We start from the raw sequence: 20,760 nt of genomic DNA on the forward strand, positions 1-20,760 counted from the left end.
TAAAGATGAAAACAAATCATGAGTATTTACTTACTTCATGTTATCTTATTAATTTAGAAATCTGAAGTTAACAGTTAGCACCGGAGAAATAAACAATTAAGTTTATGTCTTAGAAGGCTTTTTTAAAATTAGATTCATAACACACACAAACATAAACGAATACCATAATCAATTGGAGAAATTTGTGCTTTTTTATTCTTTCACACTTCACAATTCTTATACGTCCAGAAGCGATAAAGGCACCAGTAGAACGTGGAACGACGCATTACTTTCTTAAGACAATCGACTGTGCGTTGAGCATAACTGAATGTGATCATTGCTCATTATATTCAATTTCTTCACCTCATTCTTGATACACACAATCTTTTACGTGTGTTGTTTGTTCGAGGCTATCAGTGCAAGCGATTGGCAGCTTACCGGAGTATTCGCAACTAATGCTGTGTCACCGTTGATTAAACCTTGTGTTTGTTTTTTTTCTTCTTAAATCTCTCAAATTAAATCAAATAAATAAATAAATAAATAAATGAATAAATAAATAAATAAATAAATCAATAAATAAATAAATTTAATTTGTGAATTTGAGTGAACAAACTTAAATCTCTCTTGTTAAGTTCATTTTGATAATATTTTTTTGGTGATCATTTGATATTTGTTCTTTCTTTTATATTTATTTAATATTTATGATGCAATCGGTGTGATGAAAAGTGAAGTATAAACATTTTACTAATTTGCCTTACTTTTATAATGACTTGAAAGAAAACATATTAAATTTGTGGAAATTTTATAAAAAAAATTTACCTTTCATTCTAGATAGTAATATGTTAATATTACTTCGTTAATATGTTTCATTCTAGATAGTAAAGGACTTAGATGAACGTGTTAAACAACTTGTACAACTTGCACTAATACGTCATAGAAGGACGCTTATTTTTTCAGGTCTGATTTAGTATTAAAACCTAAACAAAATTTGAAGCGTTAGTTTGATTTTTAAATTTTAGTTAATTAAATCGAGACAACATATTCTGTTATTTTTATGTGGGTTGTTGGTATTTGGAACAATATTGAAAACATTTAAAATGTGTTATCTAACAGTTGTTAGTAAGTAATACGTGAGACCATTTCTAATAGAACAAATCTTTATTTGATAAATACGTGGACTAAATCATTCCTTAAACAAGCCAGGTCAACTAAGGTACGCAATCTAACGAATGGAGGCGATTAATAGATTCAATCATTGCAAATGTTCCTGCCGTTGCTACGGTCATTATACTCCCTTTGGAGTGATTGTGAAGCCATACTGCAGTGACTCTGCAGCGTTTGGGTTGAACTGGGTGGACTGAATTGGTAGCAATATAATCATCGCCATCATCATCATTCGCCAATTCCAACCGAACGAGACGGCAAAGCGAATATGGAAATCTATAGAAATGCAAAGGTAGCAGGAAACATAATGGTTTTGAGGCAGGCTTCAAAAGAAGGATATGCTTTATAGGAAACACGAGTTTTTTTTTTCTTCTGCATAGCTAACTTCCATCCGTGGAATATTTTCGATTCTGAAGAGGTGGTGAGAAATTGTTGATTTCAGCATTAGCTACAGGTTTTACCATGGGAATAAATTATTTCCACTCAATCCAAAACATGTCAGGTCGGAATATAATTGAGTTTAACAGTCCTCTTGAGCATTCTCTCCGATTTTCAGGGCAGAATCCGGCATTCACTGCTAAAGAAGCTAACACAGTATGAATAAGCCAAAAAAGCAACAGAACCTCCATTTTTTTGATACTCAGAACTCAAATTGGTATTTTGCTACAACGTATTGAAACTCCCATCTTTAAACTTTTATACCTTTAACCTCTACGATTGTGAACAACTGATCTTTACTGCCTTGTTTTAACATTTTAAATTGTTATTTTTCTGTTCAACCTTATTCGACTCTTTTTTTACAAATCTGTAGAAATTTTATACCAACAGAACGTTAATTTCAATCCATCATGGGACAAGTTTTGAAAAAAAAAAATTATGAAAGGAATAACAACTTCCTTAAAAATAAACTTGAGAGGAAAAGGTACAGTGAATTTTAAATGATTGATAAGATAGTATTCTCAAAATATTTGGAAACAATTCTATATTATAACAAATTAACATTGAAGCTGTAGTATGGCTGCTGTAAAAAATCATATAATCATAAAACTATGCGAAAACTATCACATTTCACATAACCAATAGTTGAATCAAACTTCGAACGTACAGTTTTTGAAACATCCGGTTAGAACAGCGACAATAATGAAACGCATAACGGAAAGCATAACTGATAACATTCATTGAAATATAACTAATAGAATATGCAACGATGAAAAAAGATCTAACTCATCGATGAGTATATGATCTATGGCAGGGGCCTCCAAACTTTTCAGCTCGCGGGCCGCATTGCTTCAACAATAACTATGTTGAGGGCCATTTGACGCTACCTTTAACTGATGAGTGCACGTTTAAATCTCGTTTTTATAACAAAATACTAACGTTAGTTGTACAGCTTCGAGTTACCAAAGCTTGATTTTTGTCTAAGAAAAGTAAAAAATACAATTCTATATGAAAAAGTCATAATAACGTAATATTTATATTAACTCTGGCAAAGTCATCGTGGGCCGCATTATAAGCTCTTGAGGGCCGCATGCGGCCCGCGGGCCGTAGTTTGGAGACCCCTGATCTATGGTCATTAAAAACATTTAAGCCTAGGTTTCAACCAAATTGTCAACACCCTGCAAGATGAAACATGAATGTGTATAGGGATGATTCTGTCCTTTCAGTTACCAATACAAGACGCATAGGATAAAAAAAACTTAGTGTTTATAAAACGATCTCCTTTAGTTCCTCCTTTAGATTTAGAAACGAATCCTGTAGAACGTGACATTGGTTTCGTATGTTATTTTTTTACATGGTTACCACGAATGAAATAAAACGATATATTACAGGGGTCAAATATATTGGCTAAATTATAAGTGTAAATTATATGGTAATTTAATTTTATTGAGCATTTAACACGTGGAGTAAATTTAAACATCATTTGTTACTAAAACTAGTCATGAACAAAGAAAACAACAACACTCCATACAAAACCACTCACAAAACTAGCCTGCAATTTTCCGTCTATATTATTCTAGCCTCAAAGCTAGAATTAGACTCGAGTACCTGTTCGATAAAATGGCAAAACACGGTGGTGTTTACATTTACCCCATTGAAGAGATCAGGTGGTAGAATCTAGAATCAAAGTGTATGTAGTCCAGGTGGTCTCTTAGCATGTTTTTTACAGCCAAATTTGAATATCACTTTTTGACAGGATGAGTAAACACTTTTTTTCAAACAAGCTTTCGGAAGGCTTGACGAATACACAAAATATTCTTAAAATCTTCGTTCAGAAACAGAAGCGATAAAAATCAGCCTTCTAAATTCATACACCTTGGAAAAAGCCCACCTGTTTATTATACTCACTTAGATAGCTGCTCGAAAACTGCTAAACAATGCAAACAGCTGACAGGCTGAAACTTCAGCCTACGAACTTAAAACGGAAAGGGCCTCAATGACAGAATAAAAAGAAAACAGAAACGGATAACAAAAATTCAAACTACGTTTAGTGTTGCTGCGTTTGTATGTCTCGACAGTTTCTAACATCGATTGTAAGGATGCTGATTAGAAACCCACCCCTCTCAACAATCATCCCTTTTTCTTTCACCATCAAATGAAAAAAGTAGATTGAGTGACATCTGTACCTGTGATGGTTTGTTTTTTCTTGTGGTACATAAGTGTGTGTGTTTATTAAAATTTAAGAAGATATAATATTTTTCCGTGTGAAACGGTTTTGGTATGATTTGTTCGTTTGCTTACTTGCTAGCTTCCCTTCGAATCGTCTCCCAAAATAAAAAGAAACCCTTTTTTGTGCTGTATTGCAGCAGCAGTCGGTCAATTTATCACAAAACTTGAGAAAGGGTAAGCTATATGAACCTTTGAAAAAAAAGTGTTATCTTTGAAGCATGATAAACAGTTAAGCTGCTCGGCACAAAAGCTTCAGTTGATGGTCATAAATTTATTTAAATATATTTTTCTTAATTTAAACTCTTGGTGAAGAAAAAATTTCTTTAATTAAAAATTCGATCCTTCAGGATCAACCATTAAAACTATTTTACATCTCACCTTTGCGGTCTTATAAACTCATAACGGACATAACTCAGGCAACATTCAGGGAACGTCTATCAGCTGTACATGGTTCTTAACATTAAACAATTTTATTACATGTTTTTAGGTTAACGTGTGCGCTTATACTAATTCTGGAGTATGAGTTTAAAGCTCTTGAATTCGATGGAATATCTTTTGAACATATGAACAAAAGTCTATACAATGTTTGAATGTTCTTTCTATTTAAATCTTGGAAAGAGAATATCTTCTTTAAATACATATCCCAGTGAAGAAGGTACAAAAAATGTCAAAAGTCATAAAAGTCAAAACGCTTTTATGTATAATCATGTTGAACCTTAAAGAAGCCCTAAAAAGTGTCTTTGTAGTAACTTACCTTTCCTACCTAGCTCATTATGCAAAATCGTGAAGCAATATAAACTTAATGACATTTATAATACAATTATAAAGTAATTTGCCTTACATAAAGTTAAGTTGGTTCTCGTGCAGAGAAAGTATGATCTAAATGTGAAAGAGAAAGTATGTATGTGAAATGTGAGTATGTAAGTATGTGAAAGAGAAAGTAGCGGGTAAGGGTAAAGAATTCGATCATTTCATACTGACTCAAAACAATATAAGCATGTCTTCCAATTCTCACTGATGTGAATATATATATTTCAAATAACGGGGAAAATCAAAAATGATATTGGTTTCACTTTCACTTTCAACATTGTGCCTTGGTTTGTGTGTATGTTTTACAAACAATATACAAGATCAAACCTTTGTTGAAAACAGCTTTGTTTACCACACGTCAGTTTGCCATTTGCTGCTCCAGTGCTTCCAGGCGATGAGAAAAGAAACGAAATTACGTATCAACATGAATCAACAATATCAAGTGACAAACGAAACCATACCGTTGAGGTAAAGTGTGCTGTTTACATGAATGGCTTCTTGTGAATAGCATCAAAGAGCTCACAGACAGGTGTTATTGAACTCTAGGGACTCCCACTGACGAGGGAAGTTCGAGTATCTTTTGCATTCAATCGTATAAAGCCTACTGACAGTAACATATTGATTATTTTCGAATGGAAAACGAAAGTCAACGCGAGCAGCGCGATTGGCGGCGTTGGAGGCTGTGTTTGAAATATTATCATTTTGACGTGGAGTTGTGAGGAACAAGAGAACATAGTAGAAATATCGATTACATCAAGATCAGTGCCCAAAATTAAAACGAAATTATGTGCAGCTCAAGAGGATCAAAGCTAAGAGGCTGATTTCCTGATTGTAGTCGTTTATCACTGATGAATTACTGAAAAAACTACGCCATGCCACGATCATGAAATGGAAATATACATTTACACTAGGTTTTGTGCAGTAAAAGCGCAATTGGTAATAAATAGTGTTCGATTGTGTGGAAATGTTAGGTTTTTCATCTTTTTCATCTAACTGTCAAATACCACTTATGGAAATAGTGGGCCAAAATCGTGCTATGTATCGACCTCTATATTAAATAGACTATTAATTCATAGCTCTGATTTTCGTAGCCTTGATGAATGGAGCTTTCTATGGAGATCGGCATATAGGGAGTTATGGTTGCTAAGGACTTTGTATAAGTTGCTTCGTAATTTTGAACTCCCTAGCTGTCAAATCAAGATTTTGCAAAGTACACTGGTCGATCCGAACTGTTGTAATTTATGGACCTTACATTTTTTTTCTTCAAAAACTGGGTTTTCCGTACTACCACAAGTTATGTGTCGGAGATAAGATGAACTTGTTTGTTCGATGTCCGAATCCAATCTGCTTTATTCTCTACTTATCAATTCTAAATTTGATTCTTCTTTAATTATCACTAACTTAACCTACTCCTTACAACTACCTATGCATCCTGATTTAACTATTACTACCAAACTATTATAATTATTAATGCAGTGGTGTTTGTAACGCAATATTGTTCATAATTCACATGCTTTTTAATTTATCTGTTAGTCAACTATCGAGCGTTTAACTAAAAAGCATGCCAGCTAAGAAGCGTTCAACTATTGAATTCTGACCACATAGCTTTCCAATCGTGTGACATTATAGCAAATCACTGAAAACACATAACATTACTATCCCAAATATCATAAACAACCATTGTTTGCACAAAAAACAAAAAAAACAAAAAGCTGCAGGATATAATTCAGCACCTCAAATTATTTCTAATGACGATCACTTAAATGTTCTGCGTCTGTATATTTCCATTCTGCGACGCTGTGTTGCTCAGCTTTGTATTATTCCGCCTTACACTATTACCGTACCTTGTCCTCGTCAGCGGATCGTACCAGTTACTATCCTTAAGCAGGCAATTGAGGCTAACCAACAAAACTTGTCACATTCACACCTCTTTGATATGTCGACTCTTGCCTTTCACGAACAACGCTCACATGTCTAGCACACTTCAGGCAGTCCGTCGAGTAATTGATGGTTTCGTGTTACGTATTTGTTTGGACCATATTGTCGAAGGTGTCGTAAAAGATTGAAACTACAACTTCAATAAGACCTATGGTCACCTTAAATAAATCGAGAAAAATCATGAATTGTTAGGATCGAGTAAATAAGGGAAGGGAGAACACAATAAAACTGAACTGAAAGCAACAACTGCATGCTGCACGCCAGTGCACGCAACAATTCCAGTGTAAAAGAACATTGCATATGTATGGTAAAGATACGTTCTGTGCTTCCCAGATACATCAACTGGCGAAAGAGCGGATTGTAATAATGGAAATTAATGTCTTCTTCAAACTCATCCAAGAAAACAGCTGCCTTTTGCAATTGCATCCGACGTCATGCATCCGCTTCAAGCTGGTTTGCTATTAAGGGCACGGAATGTCTGCCGTCTTAAAGCAAGATGATTAACGATTTTCAAAAACCTGTACGAGCTCTTTCCGAAAACGGTCGTTTAGTTTCCGCTCAATTCTTGCATAATATTTATGCATTTCTATGGAGAAAACAAGCATTTTGAATGTTAAGGAGGCAGAAGTAAAAACGAAGAAAGAGGAGCACAAAGACAGGAAAGGGTGAAGATACACAGGGTAGAAAGTATTATGTGCAAGACTTAAGAACAAAAAGTTAGTTCATGCACAAGTAAGTGTATGAAAAGATTATTTCACCTACTACTTCATCACCCGTAAGCGAACCTTTCTTCTGTGCGAACATTTTTTCACTTAACAATTCCGCTACGAATGATTTCTTCTTCTTAATGTTCAGGCACGCCCGATGCTGTGCAGTCGTTTTCGAGGGATCGGGGAAAAAAATGTAACTTACGAAACGCAGCAACTGGTACTAGATTCTATTGCGTTCTTTGAGTTTGCATGCATCCTCTCTTATATCTGCATCTTATGAAAATAAAAAGTGGTTCATTTTACGTACTACTGCAAGAACATGGGATCTTGTGTCCTTGCAATTGCATTTAAGTCATTTATTGTAGGAAGTAGTATGAAGAAAAATAAAGTTATTTTACTATAATCATTTATTTATTTCGTATTTATTTATTTTCAACAGTTAAAACTGTTATTTTATCATTATTTTATAATTTTTCCCTACTGTCATAGTGGATTATGAGTGGGTATGGCTTTATTTTCTTTTAAGTTAAAATGTAAGAACTAACTATTTTAGCGAAACATATGATTATAACACCGTTGGTTTTTCTTTCCTGCTTACTATAATCACTGATTTAGCTTTCATCGCTTCTGATTCAAGAAACGAAAGGTGCCTCCTACCACCCATACCCGTAGTATGACGGAAATTTAAAAAGTAATAAATCATTCAGAACAATAATGATAATTTATTATGAAAAGCTCAGGCGCTAATATAAGCGCTGTATGGTTCGACCCAGACGGCTTCAATGAAAACCTTTTGAATCGGTGCGGCGTACGGGAGATTTGTACGTTGCTGAACGAGAAGCCTTTTCTCACTGTACCCGATGGTAGCAGTCTGGAAGTTTAAACCTTTAGTCATTCAACTGGTGGGTAAGTTATCCCGCTGTTATTCCTTTGCCTAACTCCAGCAGTACCCTACCGGATGGGGCACTGAAAGGGAATTGAGTAATTTCATCATGTTCGTTGCATGTTCGCTACTTAAACGTAACCCCTTGTTGGCACATCTTTGAAACATTGCAAAGCGGGAAAGGTGGTTTGGTTAGGTGTTAATGCTGCCTAATTAAGAAAAATGGTTTTCATGTGCGTTTGAGAAGAGTTAATCGTGTTACTTTAACAAACCGTTTCAACAGATTATTTTGTTGGTCGTGAAAGTTTTGTTAAAACAGTGTTAAACATGCATTTACAGAATTATGCTCGGAACGATTCGAGTTTTGTATGATGCAGATATATATGCTCTTATGATTTGATGATGTTATGTAAACCTATCGAAATCGTATGCTGCATAACTTGCTGCTGAATTATTTTTCGTTATTTTATGTAATGCTGCTGCATCTTTTAGATTAAGTTTATGTTCGTTGTGATCTTGAGAAAATTGCTCACAATTTTCATTATTTTTAAGGTTTTCATTAATTACCACAAATTATTATAAAAAATTAAAATTATGCAACATAAAATGCAGTATAAAGTTTATGTAACCACAAAATGATTCAGTATAGTACATGGCTTTAAGAAAATTTTACCTTTGTTTAATGGTTACAAAAGTCAAATCTAATCAAAATCTTCTTTTCAAATCTATTCTTTTCAGTTATGAATTCTACGCTAGAGATTCACAGTTTTGGGTGAATCTAGGCAGTATTGAAACTAATCAGGCATCAAGGACAGGCATTAATTGTGCAGGAATATCGAATCGATCGATGCAACATAACATGCAGTATAAAGTTTATGTAACCTCAAAATGATTCAGTACAATACATGACTTTAAGAAAATTTTACCTTTGTTTAATGGTTACAAAAGTCAAATCTAATCAAAATCTTCTTTTCAAATCTATTCTTTTCAGTTATGAATTCTACGCTAGAGATTCACAGTTTTGGGTGAATCTAGGCAGTACTGAAACTAATCAGGCATCAAGGTCAGGCATTAATTATGCAGGAATATCGAATCGATCGATGCAACATAACATGCAGTATAAAGTTTATGTAACCTCAAAATGATTCAGTACAATACATGACTTTAAGAAAATTTTACCTTTGTTTAATGGTCACAAAAGTCAAATCTAATCAAAATCTTGATTTCTATCATATCATACAATTCTATCAATATGTATTTCAATTCAATTGTCACTATAACGCTGTTTTATGTTAAATAAATCCCAAGCTCTTTATTAATATAAACGTATGGACATCATTTGTGTTGAACTATACCTTGGATTCTATCATATAGCAATTTAAGTTCATGGGCAATTCACCGCCCTTATCACACCTCATACCAAAATACCGCGTACAATCAAAACTAGTGCGTGGATAAATATAAACCCACGGCATGGTATTAAATCACAGCAGTACCTCAATTGTACTTCAATGCATAACATTTTATTTTTTCAGTATCCTTTCATTATCATAAACGGCGACAATGAATAAATTTAAGTTTCCGTTTTTCAGCACATTTCAATCGATCCGCCACCGACAAACATTTTTGCTTGGTCATTGTGCTTCGCTGTTGTATCATTGAATTGCACTGTCACTACGGACGTGCATTCGTGCGTGCCAGTACACTGCAATGCATCATGCATCGACAGAATTTCCGTCCGTGCAGCATTCATTTTTTCCGATTGGTATGAAAAATGGCAATAACGCAAAATGTAGTGCAACGGCAGGACAGAAATAGAGTAGCCCAAAAAAAGCCAAACAAAACGAATCAAAAGTATAAAACAAGATAATTTTCATACATTTCGATGCAACCCAACGAGTGCAATATCTTGTTCATAGGCCCCAGCTCCACTTGCTCCCATTTACCTTTATTATTTAAACGCAAATGAAGCTGATACAAAAAAAGAGTTTACGCTTCGATGAGTGCTTTGAACTGAGGTACCACATATAATGAAAAAGTGAAATTCCGATGTTGGAAATGTGTTACCGAACAACACAAAATGAACCTGTGCAGGGCACTAGTAGTATAAAATAGTTTGTACGATTTCGTGGCATAATTTTTGCCGCGATGAGAAAATATATGCAGCAGACGAGTTGATTTGGCATAAGGGATAGCTGCGACTGTGCAAGCCAAATGAACAGCGTAAAACAGGTTCTACTTTCACACTTCGGCAGATGAAGCGCAATGAACGAAATCCTGTTCATACTTTTGCTAGAGTGCAAAGAAACCGGCAAGGCACCAGGTGCAAAAAAGAGATAAACGTTGTTCTGTGGTGGAGTTCGTTTTTAATTAATTAAATTTTTCTTCATTATTCAAATCCTTTGACCATTTACGCAGTTGTGATGACAGGTTCAGATTATAAGTCTCATGATTCGGATTTTTTTTTAAATGATACAAATAACTTAACTCCTAAATGACTATTATTGAAGAGATCAGTTCGCAAGGGTGGAAAAGATTATGTTTATGCGTATTTATTAATCGATGGGCAGTAATGCCTCTTCGAACCAGTTTAGCAGTGTTTTACAATGGATAAACTGACATAGAACATAAAATGTGCACTGTGTGATAGAATTTAGCACAGAAACACGATCATTAAACTCAGTCGGCGAAATCCTCGGCACAAAAGCGACGCTGACGGCATTGAAAGCGCGGCACAGTAGGAACGGGTCAGAGGAGCCAAATTGCGTTCTACGATCATCGAGAGCAAACATTGCCGGTTAATAACAGCAGTGAATCCAATAAGTTCAACCAAAGATATGCATTATTCAAGTGATACGAACAACTAGGCCGTTCTTACGAGAAATAAAACAAAAAACGCAGAAAAATCGATAACGATACAGAAGATAATAGCCTGCAAAAATATATTTCATGGCCTAGTATCTTTGTTTCAAGTCAATTATTTATTTTCGAATTGTTGTCATGTGTAATAAAATCATGAGCGTTATTATTACTCTTCCCTACCACGAAACGCACATCTATTCTTTTCAGTTATGAATTCTACGCTAGAGATTCACAGTTTTGGGTGAATCCAGGCAGTATTGAAACTAATCAGGCATCAAGGTCAGGCATTAATTATGCAGGAATATCTTCTTTGGATTCAGGATTCAACCATAGGAAAAAGTGAATCGTGGATGCAAAAAAAAAGTTGAAATTCTATAATTGATCTTTCGGACAATTATGTTGTACACGTCAGTCTGTTATATATGTAACAAATTTATCGACTACGGTAGTAGTGAATAAATAGAAGAATACGCGACATTCTTTCTTCTCCACGATTGATGACGCTTCGAAAATAACAATGTTAAAAATTCTGTTTTAATATGATTTCATATTCAGACCCAACACTTCTGTAAATATTCACTATTGAATGAATAATTAAATCTTTTGCAAACTTAAATTTTAATACTCGAACAATGTTAAATTTCAGAACTTTTTGTACAATTGTTTTTAATATGTTATAGCAATTTGTTCTCTTTCTTTAGGAGGATGAACTGTGCATATGATTTCACTGTTAGTAGTAAACTCTTGCCGTAGATACTACGGGCATCAAGCTTAAGTCAGCACATTAGAGCGCTGATGAAGATTGTGCTTGATTTGCGTATTTGGATAATCTTAGTTTAGAACACCAGTTTTGAAAATTAAGAAAATTGCTTGGTTTCCATGATTTTTTTTTATACCAGTTTGATTATTTGTACCAGCATAGCCGAGGAGTATCCTAATCGATGTAACACGGTTTTTCGATTCGGAGTTTAAAGAACTGTCCAGGAAGACACAAAGATAGCACATATTCGACATAGTACATGTGAAAAATAAAGTGCTCGTTTGTAGGTAGTCAGGCACCGTATAACGGGTAGACCAAAACGAACCTCTGGTCTAAGATAGAGGAATAATAAAAGCAAATTACAGGGAGTTGGATAAAGAAAATGTAACATAAGAACGATAAAGACAAGTTGAGCGTATCACCATAACACACATATTTCCTTGTTCCGCAAAAGTTTACTCACTCTTTTAAGTAAGATCCTTTGCGTAGCCTTGTGACCTGGTCAATGTAGCTTGTTATGATAAAAAATATGAAGTGATCAATATTATTAAGATTCTACACTGCTCTTTTCATTGAATAGCTCTGAGCGGCAAAATTGATGTAATCATACGGCCATGTTTGCAGGCAAATATAAACAACTTAATGCTTTTCCCTCAAACAGGACTCCATATTGACTTCATCGCGTGAACCTTCATATGTTTCAATATATTCACAGAGCGATATTGTTCAATGAAAGCAACGATGAACTGGTCGAAATGAGCAGATTGAACATCGTGTTAGAACGGTGCTTGTGTTCAAGCTGAACGGGCAGTGCATTGAACAATTGTTTATTCATGGAATAACTAATAATGGGAAAGTGCTAAATTCAATGTACGACGTTAAGAGGCTTACCCTTTGTTTTATGTACCTTAGCGCTTGCACTCTGGTGGTAGATGATGTGCAAGATTGTGGAATTTTATGGGAACCATATTTCCGTGCAAAAACCACATCCCACTAGCAGTTATTGCAGCAGCAGTAGTAGCACAGATTGGCTTGACGATCTTTAGGCTGCCAAAATGAATGCAAACCCTGCGATGAAGTAAATGAGAACGTTTCTATACATACAACTGCTGAAATAGTGTTTGCGGCTCAGTTTAATTATGCTTTATTACGAAAAATCGCTTGTAATAAGTTAAGTGTGAATATTTTGTTTTGGAATGTAGCATATCTGCTATACAGAACTTATTACAAACTACACTATCAGATATAGATATACAGCAACACATTTATTATAACACTTTCAGCAAACCAATCCACACCACACCAAAACACCTCGAACAAATTCAGACCAAACCGTTCATACAAAGACAATCCCATAAGAACAAAAGTAAAAGGAAACAAAGTTTTAAACATTTCCTACCTACAACAAGTTCTCTCCACAATGTCATCAATGTCTTGACAATCTGAGCACCAAATAACACGATTTGTATTCTGGCACACACAGCTTGGCCTTACAAACTGGTAGATTTGATGGTCAAAACCAAGCTACAATCATAATTTTATAACTAGGTTTGGGCGTTGCATTGCGATGGTAACATTATATCCTTTTTGAGTGTTCTACATCTTACCGCAAATACCCATGGGCGATTGGTGGCTTCAATTTTGCCATCATCACTGATAACTGCAGCATTTCTGAAGAGAAAAGGTGGACGGTTTTTATCTTTCCTGGTAGGACAAAACACATATCGACCCATCAGCGCACAAATGCTGGCCACAAACCAGAAAGCTTCGTCCATAAAATTATGCTGAAATTGAGTGGCAGGATGTAAAATGGGCTCCGTTAAATTTGTCTCCCGTATATCAGGTGAAAGTATAACCCAGATCCGAAGAAGATGAGTTTCCTAGCGATAAAATAAACATTTTCAATGTAAGTGTCAATTTTAACACCTCACCGTACTCTTGAATTTTTCAATGCGAGGTGAGATTTTCATCCATAAAAAGTTTCTTATTGCTAACCATTTTTATCATAACGCAGGTGAGTAGTTTGTATTGAACATAAAGGTGACTGAAATTCCTAATAGAGCATTTTACATTTCAAACATGGTGTATTTAATTAAATTAAATTCAATTCAATCATTTAATAATATTCATACATTATTTTTATACGATCCAGATCACATTATGCCGATCATAAACCGATCGCTAGTATAAGAAACAGTTTTTACAAATATTACCAGTCCTTCGATTTTCGATGGAAAGTTTTGAGAAAAAAATCGTTGCAATTAAGAAGGATAAAGTCTCGTCAGTATTTTTATTGTTGTGGGAAATACGGGTAATGTCCTCCTGGATCTTGTTGTATCCGTTGGGCAATATATATATTCATATATTATTTATATGATTTATGTATTTACAATATTGATATATGTGCGTGTTTGTATGTATGAATAAGCTTTTAAAATCCGAAGTAAACTATCATTTTTCGCAACATATTTTTTTCGGATCATTTCATTGCGTTTATTTCTTATTATTTAGTTTTACTAGTTTTTATTATTTGCTTTGGTGACTTTCATTTATCTCTCTTATAAAACAGTCAATCATAAAACTGTTTCCAGACACTGCTTGTGTTAAAAAATGCTTGTGCGATGCCATTAAACGAGATTGCTCTTTTAGTGAGAATGTTCGTGGCGTTGCTTCTTGCAAGAAAAAGAAAAGAGCCGTGCAATAAAATTAACGTTTTTAAAGATTTCTGTTTGTATTGATTTGTATATTTTGTGCATTAAAACATGTTTTAATTATGTTTATTCTTTTTATTTCATCATTTTTGCCAAATTAATATTTGTATAATGGAAAATTGACTTTTGTGCAATCAGCACCGACAATAAAATCCATTTCATATTAAATTGCAACTCAACTTACGCTTCCATGATTTTCAAATCCCTGTTTGATCCATTTAGTAGAGTGTGATACATATTTAATCGTATTTCCTCTATCAGCTTTTATCATTTATTTTTCCTACTTCTTTGAGCAGACTATCATTACCATAGATAACACACCTTTGATAGCAACATACCGCGTTCCTACAATGAAAAAAAGATCAAATTAAATCTGAGGTTCAGTATCGCTTTGCCTTCTGCGTATCGGATTCTTCTGTCTAGCCTGGAGGAGCAAATTAAAAATCAATGAAACACAGCGTTTCAAGATCCCTCCGGCCTACCCGAAGTCATATCGCACGAGGTCATTATGAAAGCAATAAAAAAGTTTCTCCCTCGCCAGCAAAGCCCTCTCGCACACACGTACATCGATAGCAACGCACATCCCACATCCGGTGTGAAATTAACGCTCGAGGCAATCGAAACGTTGGATTGAGTGGTCGCCTTCCTTACCATTTCATTCACCAAACTCAAACTTTGGATAAAAAAAGTAGATGTCTATTGAATAAAACTATAGAAAAACAGAAAAAAGATAACAATACGACCAGATCTAAAACTTCCCGCGATTGAAACTTTCAAAAAGTGATAATTGTATTGTTACGCGTTAAATGTATATATTTGCAACAACTAATTATTTATTAAACAACTCTTCAATGCAAATTCAAAAATGTTGAAGATATATTTCATTTGGTTTAAAAAAAACTCCGATACAATACTTTAAAAGTGTAACAAGTTTAAAAACCTAATTTTTTTAACACTTTAGACACTTGTTACGTAAAAAATATTAAAAATAAACTATACATCATTTGTAAAAAAATTGGAAATATTTTTTTCTGAGCCATACTTTAAGGAGTATCGAAAACAGCACTTTTTTCAGTACAGTAAAATAGTAAAAAAACACGAACAAACCAAAAGAGAATAAGTTAATCTGCCAGTCGGTAAATAGTATTAAGATTTTCACGCGTTTCGACACGCGGGGTCATGACGTATCGCTGCTTCTCGCTCCACGGTTCGATCAAATTACCACATTTTTCGTTCTTTTTTGTAGTCCTTCTCCTTCCAACTCATCTACGATCTAAGGTTTTCTCACGTAAACTCAGTTCACTAAACATGGAAATAAAATAAAGTACTTCCTCATTTACCTTGCTCGATCATGGGTCAGGAAGAGCGCATGCCACGAATTTGGTAAAAGAGGAATGGAAAACTTTGTTTCTTGGTCGGAAGGTGCCTCATTAGGTGGAATTAAGTAATAAATTGGGCGTAGCAATGGTTGGTACGATTTTATCCTAACGATTCCGAGGGGGCCGCTGTCAAGGGGGACTGTGTAGAACGTCTTGATGCTGTTGATTGTCTTGCGGGTTTATTTTCAAGACGCAACGAGTTTTCGGTTGATATTTCATGTTGGAATTTTATCCTTTATTTCACCTTTTCTTTTTTATTCATTTTTTCGCTGTTTTGCTTCATGGGTCTTCATGGTTTTTATCCGTTTCGAACCGCTCTAAACACTACAGTACGACATAAACGCCTTCTTCACCAGGAAAAAGTTTTTACACCTTGGTTCATTCATTTAACTTTTTTATTGCTTTAAGAAATGTTCTACGTAGGGTGTGGAGACGGGTTGTGAAGGGAATATTTTTTTATTGTTTTACACTTTTCAATAAGTATCATTTACCCTCAGTGTATGTTGAGTCTCGTAGCGGGATCTTGCTATATCGTTTTTACGACACGGGAAAGGCTCAGAAGCCTAGTTCAATGCAATTAGTTATGGCACAATCAATGGATAAAAACAAATACCTCTTTTTCCCTAACCGACCTATCAAACAAATAAGAAAGGGTAACAAGCTTAAAAATGCTACAAAAACTTGATAAATGGTATGTTGCAGCCATTTTGTGACGTTGTGCCTGGAGAATCCGCAGTCCACTTGATTTTATTAGGCTGTAAATTAAAGCAATTTAAAGAGCAGTGTTGAGTGTTTCATTTTTAAAGGTTTGTTTTATATGTGTAAAAGGCTTCTGAAATCGATTGCTATTTGTAATTATTTCTTTTATTTACGCTTATTTAGCCTGATAAGCATGAAATTTGAATATATCATGCATAGATAATACTTTAGCAAAATTTACAATAAGTAACAGATCATTTGAAGAACTACTATTAAAAACTCTACAATTTTACATTGCGTGCAGGCTAATACGCAAAACAGAAGAGCGAAACAAGAAGAAGAATAACTAAAATATATATTTAAAGTATATTTATGTATAACTGCTTGTAAAGTATATTTATGTATAACTGCTGTATATTTATTTGAATAAGGTGGCATTAAGTTTTGTTGTTCTTTTAATGACAGTGGTAGCGAATCATTACCAAAGAATCATATCATATATTAAGGAAGTTAGAAGGAAACTATGAAAGCAAAGATTCTTACTTTTAAACCAACAGATAGTTCGAGCAGTTCGAACAAGAATCGCTTAATCCTACCTGACTTTACCTGATTTAAAAATGCTTTCGACTGATATTTTAGATTTTCGAGTTGTGAACACGCCTTTATCTAGTGTATCATTTTAATTTATTGAAATTGTTAAAAATTAAGTTAGAGAAAAATAATGTGTTTGAGCGTCAATGAAGCCAAATTCTTCTAGGATAACAGACAGGTGATAGTGATCCGTGACTGGGTTGTTATGGCTTGAATTTGCTGCAATTTCAATAAGTCAAAGAGACTAAATTAATCCTTGGCGCTTGAATGATAAAGAGAGCAAATAAATCGCAGCAGTATTCCAACATGAATCGACTAGAGTCTCAGCTTAGTACAGATTTACAAAGCTCGTATCAGCAATAGTAAGATCAGTAGAAGAAGATTAACTACTGGCGACTAGCAAAGGCAGTCTCAAAGGAAAAGCCGTTTTGTTTTGGGGCATAAACTTGTCTAAAATTGTCACTTAACCACCACCACATTTCCCACATGCTCACTAAAATCCGTTCCTTATTTCGCTTGGATATGCCTTTAAAATTCACAATTGTCAGCACGATAGTTGAAGCATTCTAACTTAGCTGTAACTTCCCAGCCTAAGCTATGTGCATCCCGGAAGCTTTGCAGGAAATTGATGCATCCGTCCCCCAATGCATGGCTCGAAAGCACGTACTCTACCAGTACGTGTTGCTTACCGTATTTCAGAGGTCGAATGTGTCCGCATGGCCTGTTTTTGTTGATATTGTTTCTGCTGGTGCCAGACAATGACCAGCTACTAGAACCGGATGTTAGTGAGAAAGTGAAAACTACCTGTACCGAAAAATGATGAGATTTGGAAATCCTAACTATGTTCTCTCTACCGCTTCGGCTCATCTGACGTGCTTATAGGCAAACTTTGAGTCGACCCGGATTTTGACACTACAGAACCATATCGCTGGGTAGATTATTGTTAAATAGTTGGAAGTGTAAAATTGCTAATTTAAAATACAAATCACGATTTCGAATGCAGTCGCGTGTCATCGACGGTTCTCAATGATTGGTCTATATTACACCGCAGAACGTATACGGATATATCCACATTTTTAATACAATTGTTCACAAACAGCTTGGCTGGAAGTTTTCATTTGAGTATTGGAAGGAAGAAATAGGCAACCTGACCAGCCTGTGTCCTCACATGTGTAAAGAAGTGATGAAAAAATACTAGATGTAGTATAATATTCACCTCCCGTCCGGCAAAGAACGAAGTTAGCTTAATTGTCAAAGGCATATTCAATACAAGAGCTTTCGAAATCAAATTCTCTATTCCAAACCCCTGAAAGCATCCTGTCTGGTAATTTGAGGAACATTGACGGCAAAATGAGTGGTGTTGTGCTGCAAGCATAATATATTCTACTGGCTGTCATGTATGTGCAACTATTCGCTCTATGTTAGGATGCTATCATCCGTAAGGACAACACAGTTTAAACAATGCTAATGAAGAAATGCCATTGAAGAGTATGTGTGTGTATGGGTTATAAATTTTATACTCCATACTCTGAAACTAATGTGATTACAGGATAGTCGGTGGCAAAGTATAGTCATCTTGAGATGCAAACACAAGAATTGTCTTGTACACTGACCAGATTGCAAACCCTTTTGAAGATTGTACACATTTTATACGGTAATTAAATTGGATACTACTAGCAATGGTCTGTTATCATTCCAATGGAAGTAGCCTCTCTCACTATTGAATATTGCCATGCAGCATGCCTATTGAATCGTTCATTTAGATAACGTGTATGTATTATGGCTACCAAATGAAATAGTCCTCAAGATTAGATTCACTATTGCATTCACTTCCTGGGTTAACTTAGACCTATCTAAAGACAAACTCACAGAACTTTCAGAAAACACTCTATTTATGACTATATTGAATGAAGCTTAAATGTATTTAAAGTATTTTTGACAATAAACATATAATTACACAGTGAAACTTCTAATAACGAGTAACCCTTATAACAAGTTTTCGCATAACGAATAAATCTAAATGCTCAACAAAAACTCTTTAAATGAAAAAAATCTCGTATCACGAGTAATATTATTTATCTGTGGGATACATTTTTTGTGTGTGAGTACATCTAAAATCGAGGTTACAACCGATTGTGACATTGCATTGCTCATTTCTTTATTTTTATCATCGCTTTAGCAAATGAGAATTTCTAGGAATCGTGTAATATAAATGTATTGTCATGTGCAGATGTGTCGTATAATTATGTAAGGCACAATTGTGTGGTATATCGACGAGTGTTTTTTAGTGCGTTTTTTTTTTGGATCGCCTTGTTCATGAAGGATAATGTTACCCCTGGAAATTTCTGTCGGTTGAAGGAGTTTCATATGACTACATATGTGATGTGAAAGTGTGTCGTAGAATTTATACCAAAGCATTTACAGCGGAGCAACAAGCTCTTCCTCGACACAAACCGAAACAGATGGTTCTAGAAACGATGCATTTGGGAAATAGTAAAGAAAATACTACAACAATCAACCACTTAAAAGTATAATGTAAATAATGACAATAAAGACATATAAATAGTGAACTAAGGATATATACCATACTAAGAATGAAAATGTTTTTTGTTGATGCTCTTTTAATAAGCACATTTGCAGTCCTGAGACCAATGATTTTACTATTCATACAGATTATATAGAAGAGACACTCTCGCATGACAGATTTTTCATGTAACGAGTGAGTCACTGGACCGGATTAAACTCGTCATGAAGAGTTCGATAATTTTAGATTCGCCCACCATATTTGGGCACCTTATATCATGACTTGAGATAATAATGTTAAATAATGCTTCAATGCTTGGCCGGTCTCGTAGTACAGTCGTCAACTCGTACGACTTAACAACATGCCCGTCATGGGTTCAATCCCCAAATAGACCGCGCCGCCATACGTAGGACTGACTATCCTGCTATGGGGGGGAATCAATTAGTCACTGAAAGCCAAGCCCACAAGTGGGTACAGGCAGGCCTTGACCGACATCGGTTGTTGAGCCAAAGAAGAAGAAGAAGAATGCTTCAATTTAATCCAACATATGTACTTCCACAGAATTAATTACTCCAGTACTTAAAAAGAGATTTATCATATTGATTCAAATGTTTAAATTGACCAACGAAAAAAATAATAATTAGGAAATCATTTGATTATAGCTGATATCAAAAACTAAATTGATATATTTGCTCTCCAAAATAAACCAAGGGCATGGGTCATGTTTGGATCGTCCACTTGCTAGCTCTCTTGGTCTAATCACATACGTATCATACACACAACGATGTCCTCACCCTTATCCTACACTAAATAACGAGTTCATGTCTAATAAAACTAAATAACTAAAATGTTCATGTCTAATTGGAAATGGTAGACCAAATTTTCTGTGATGCTCGTTTTGATGATTATCCGTTCTTGGCTACTGATTTAGTCATAAAATCAGAAGAACAAGCAATCAAAACATCACAGAAACAAGAGAATGGACCCAATAACACTTCAATTCCATTTGTGACTATTTCACTTCAATGCACGAAAATGGCGACTTTCTGTATCCACCTTTTGCGTCACTTTCTAACCAACTCA

This window comes from Anopheles arabiensis, chromosome 2, assembly GCF_016920715.1.
Source record: "Anopheles arabiensis isolate DONGOLA chromosome 2, AaraD3, whole genome shotgun sequence".
Taxonomy (NCBI): domain Eukaryota; kingdom Metazoa; phylum Arthropoda; class Insecta; order Diptera; family Culicidae; genus Anopheles; species Anopheles arabiensis.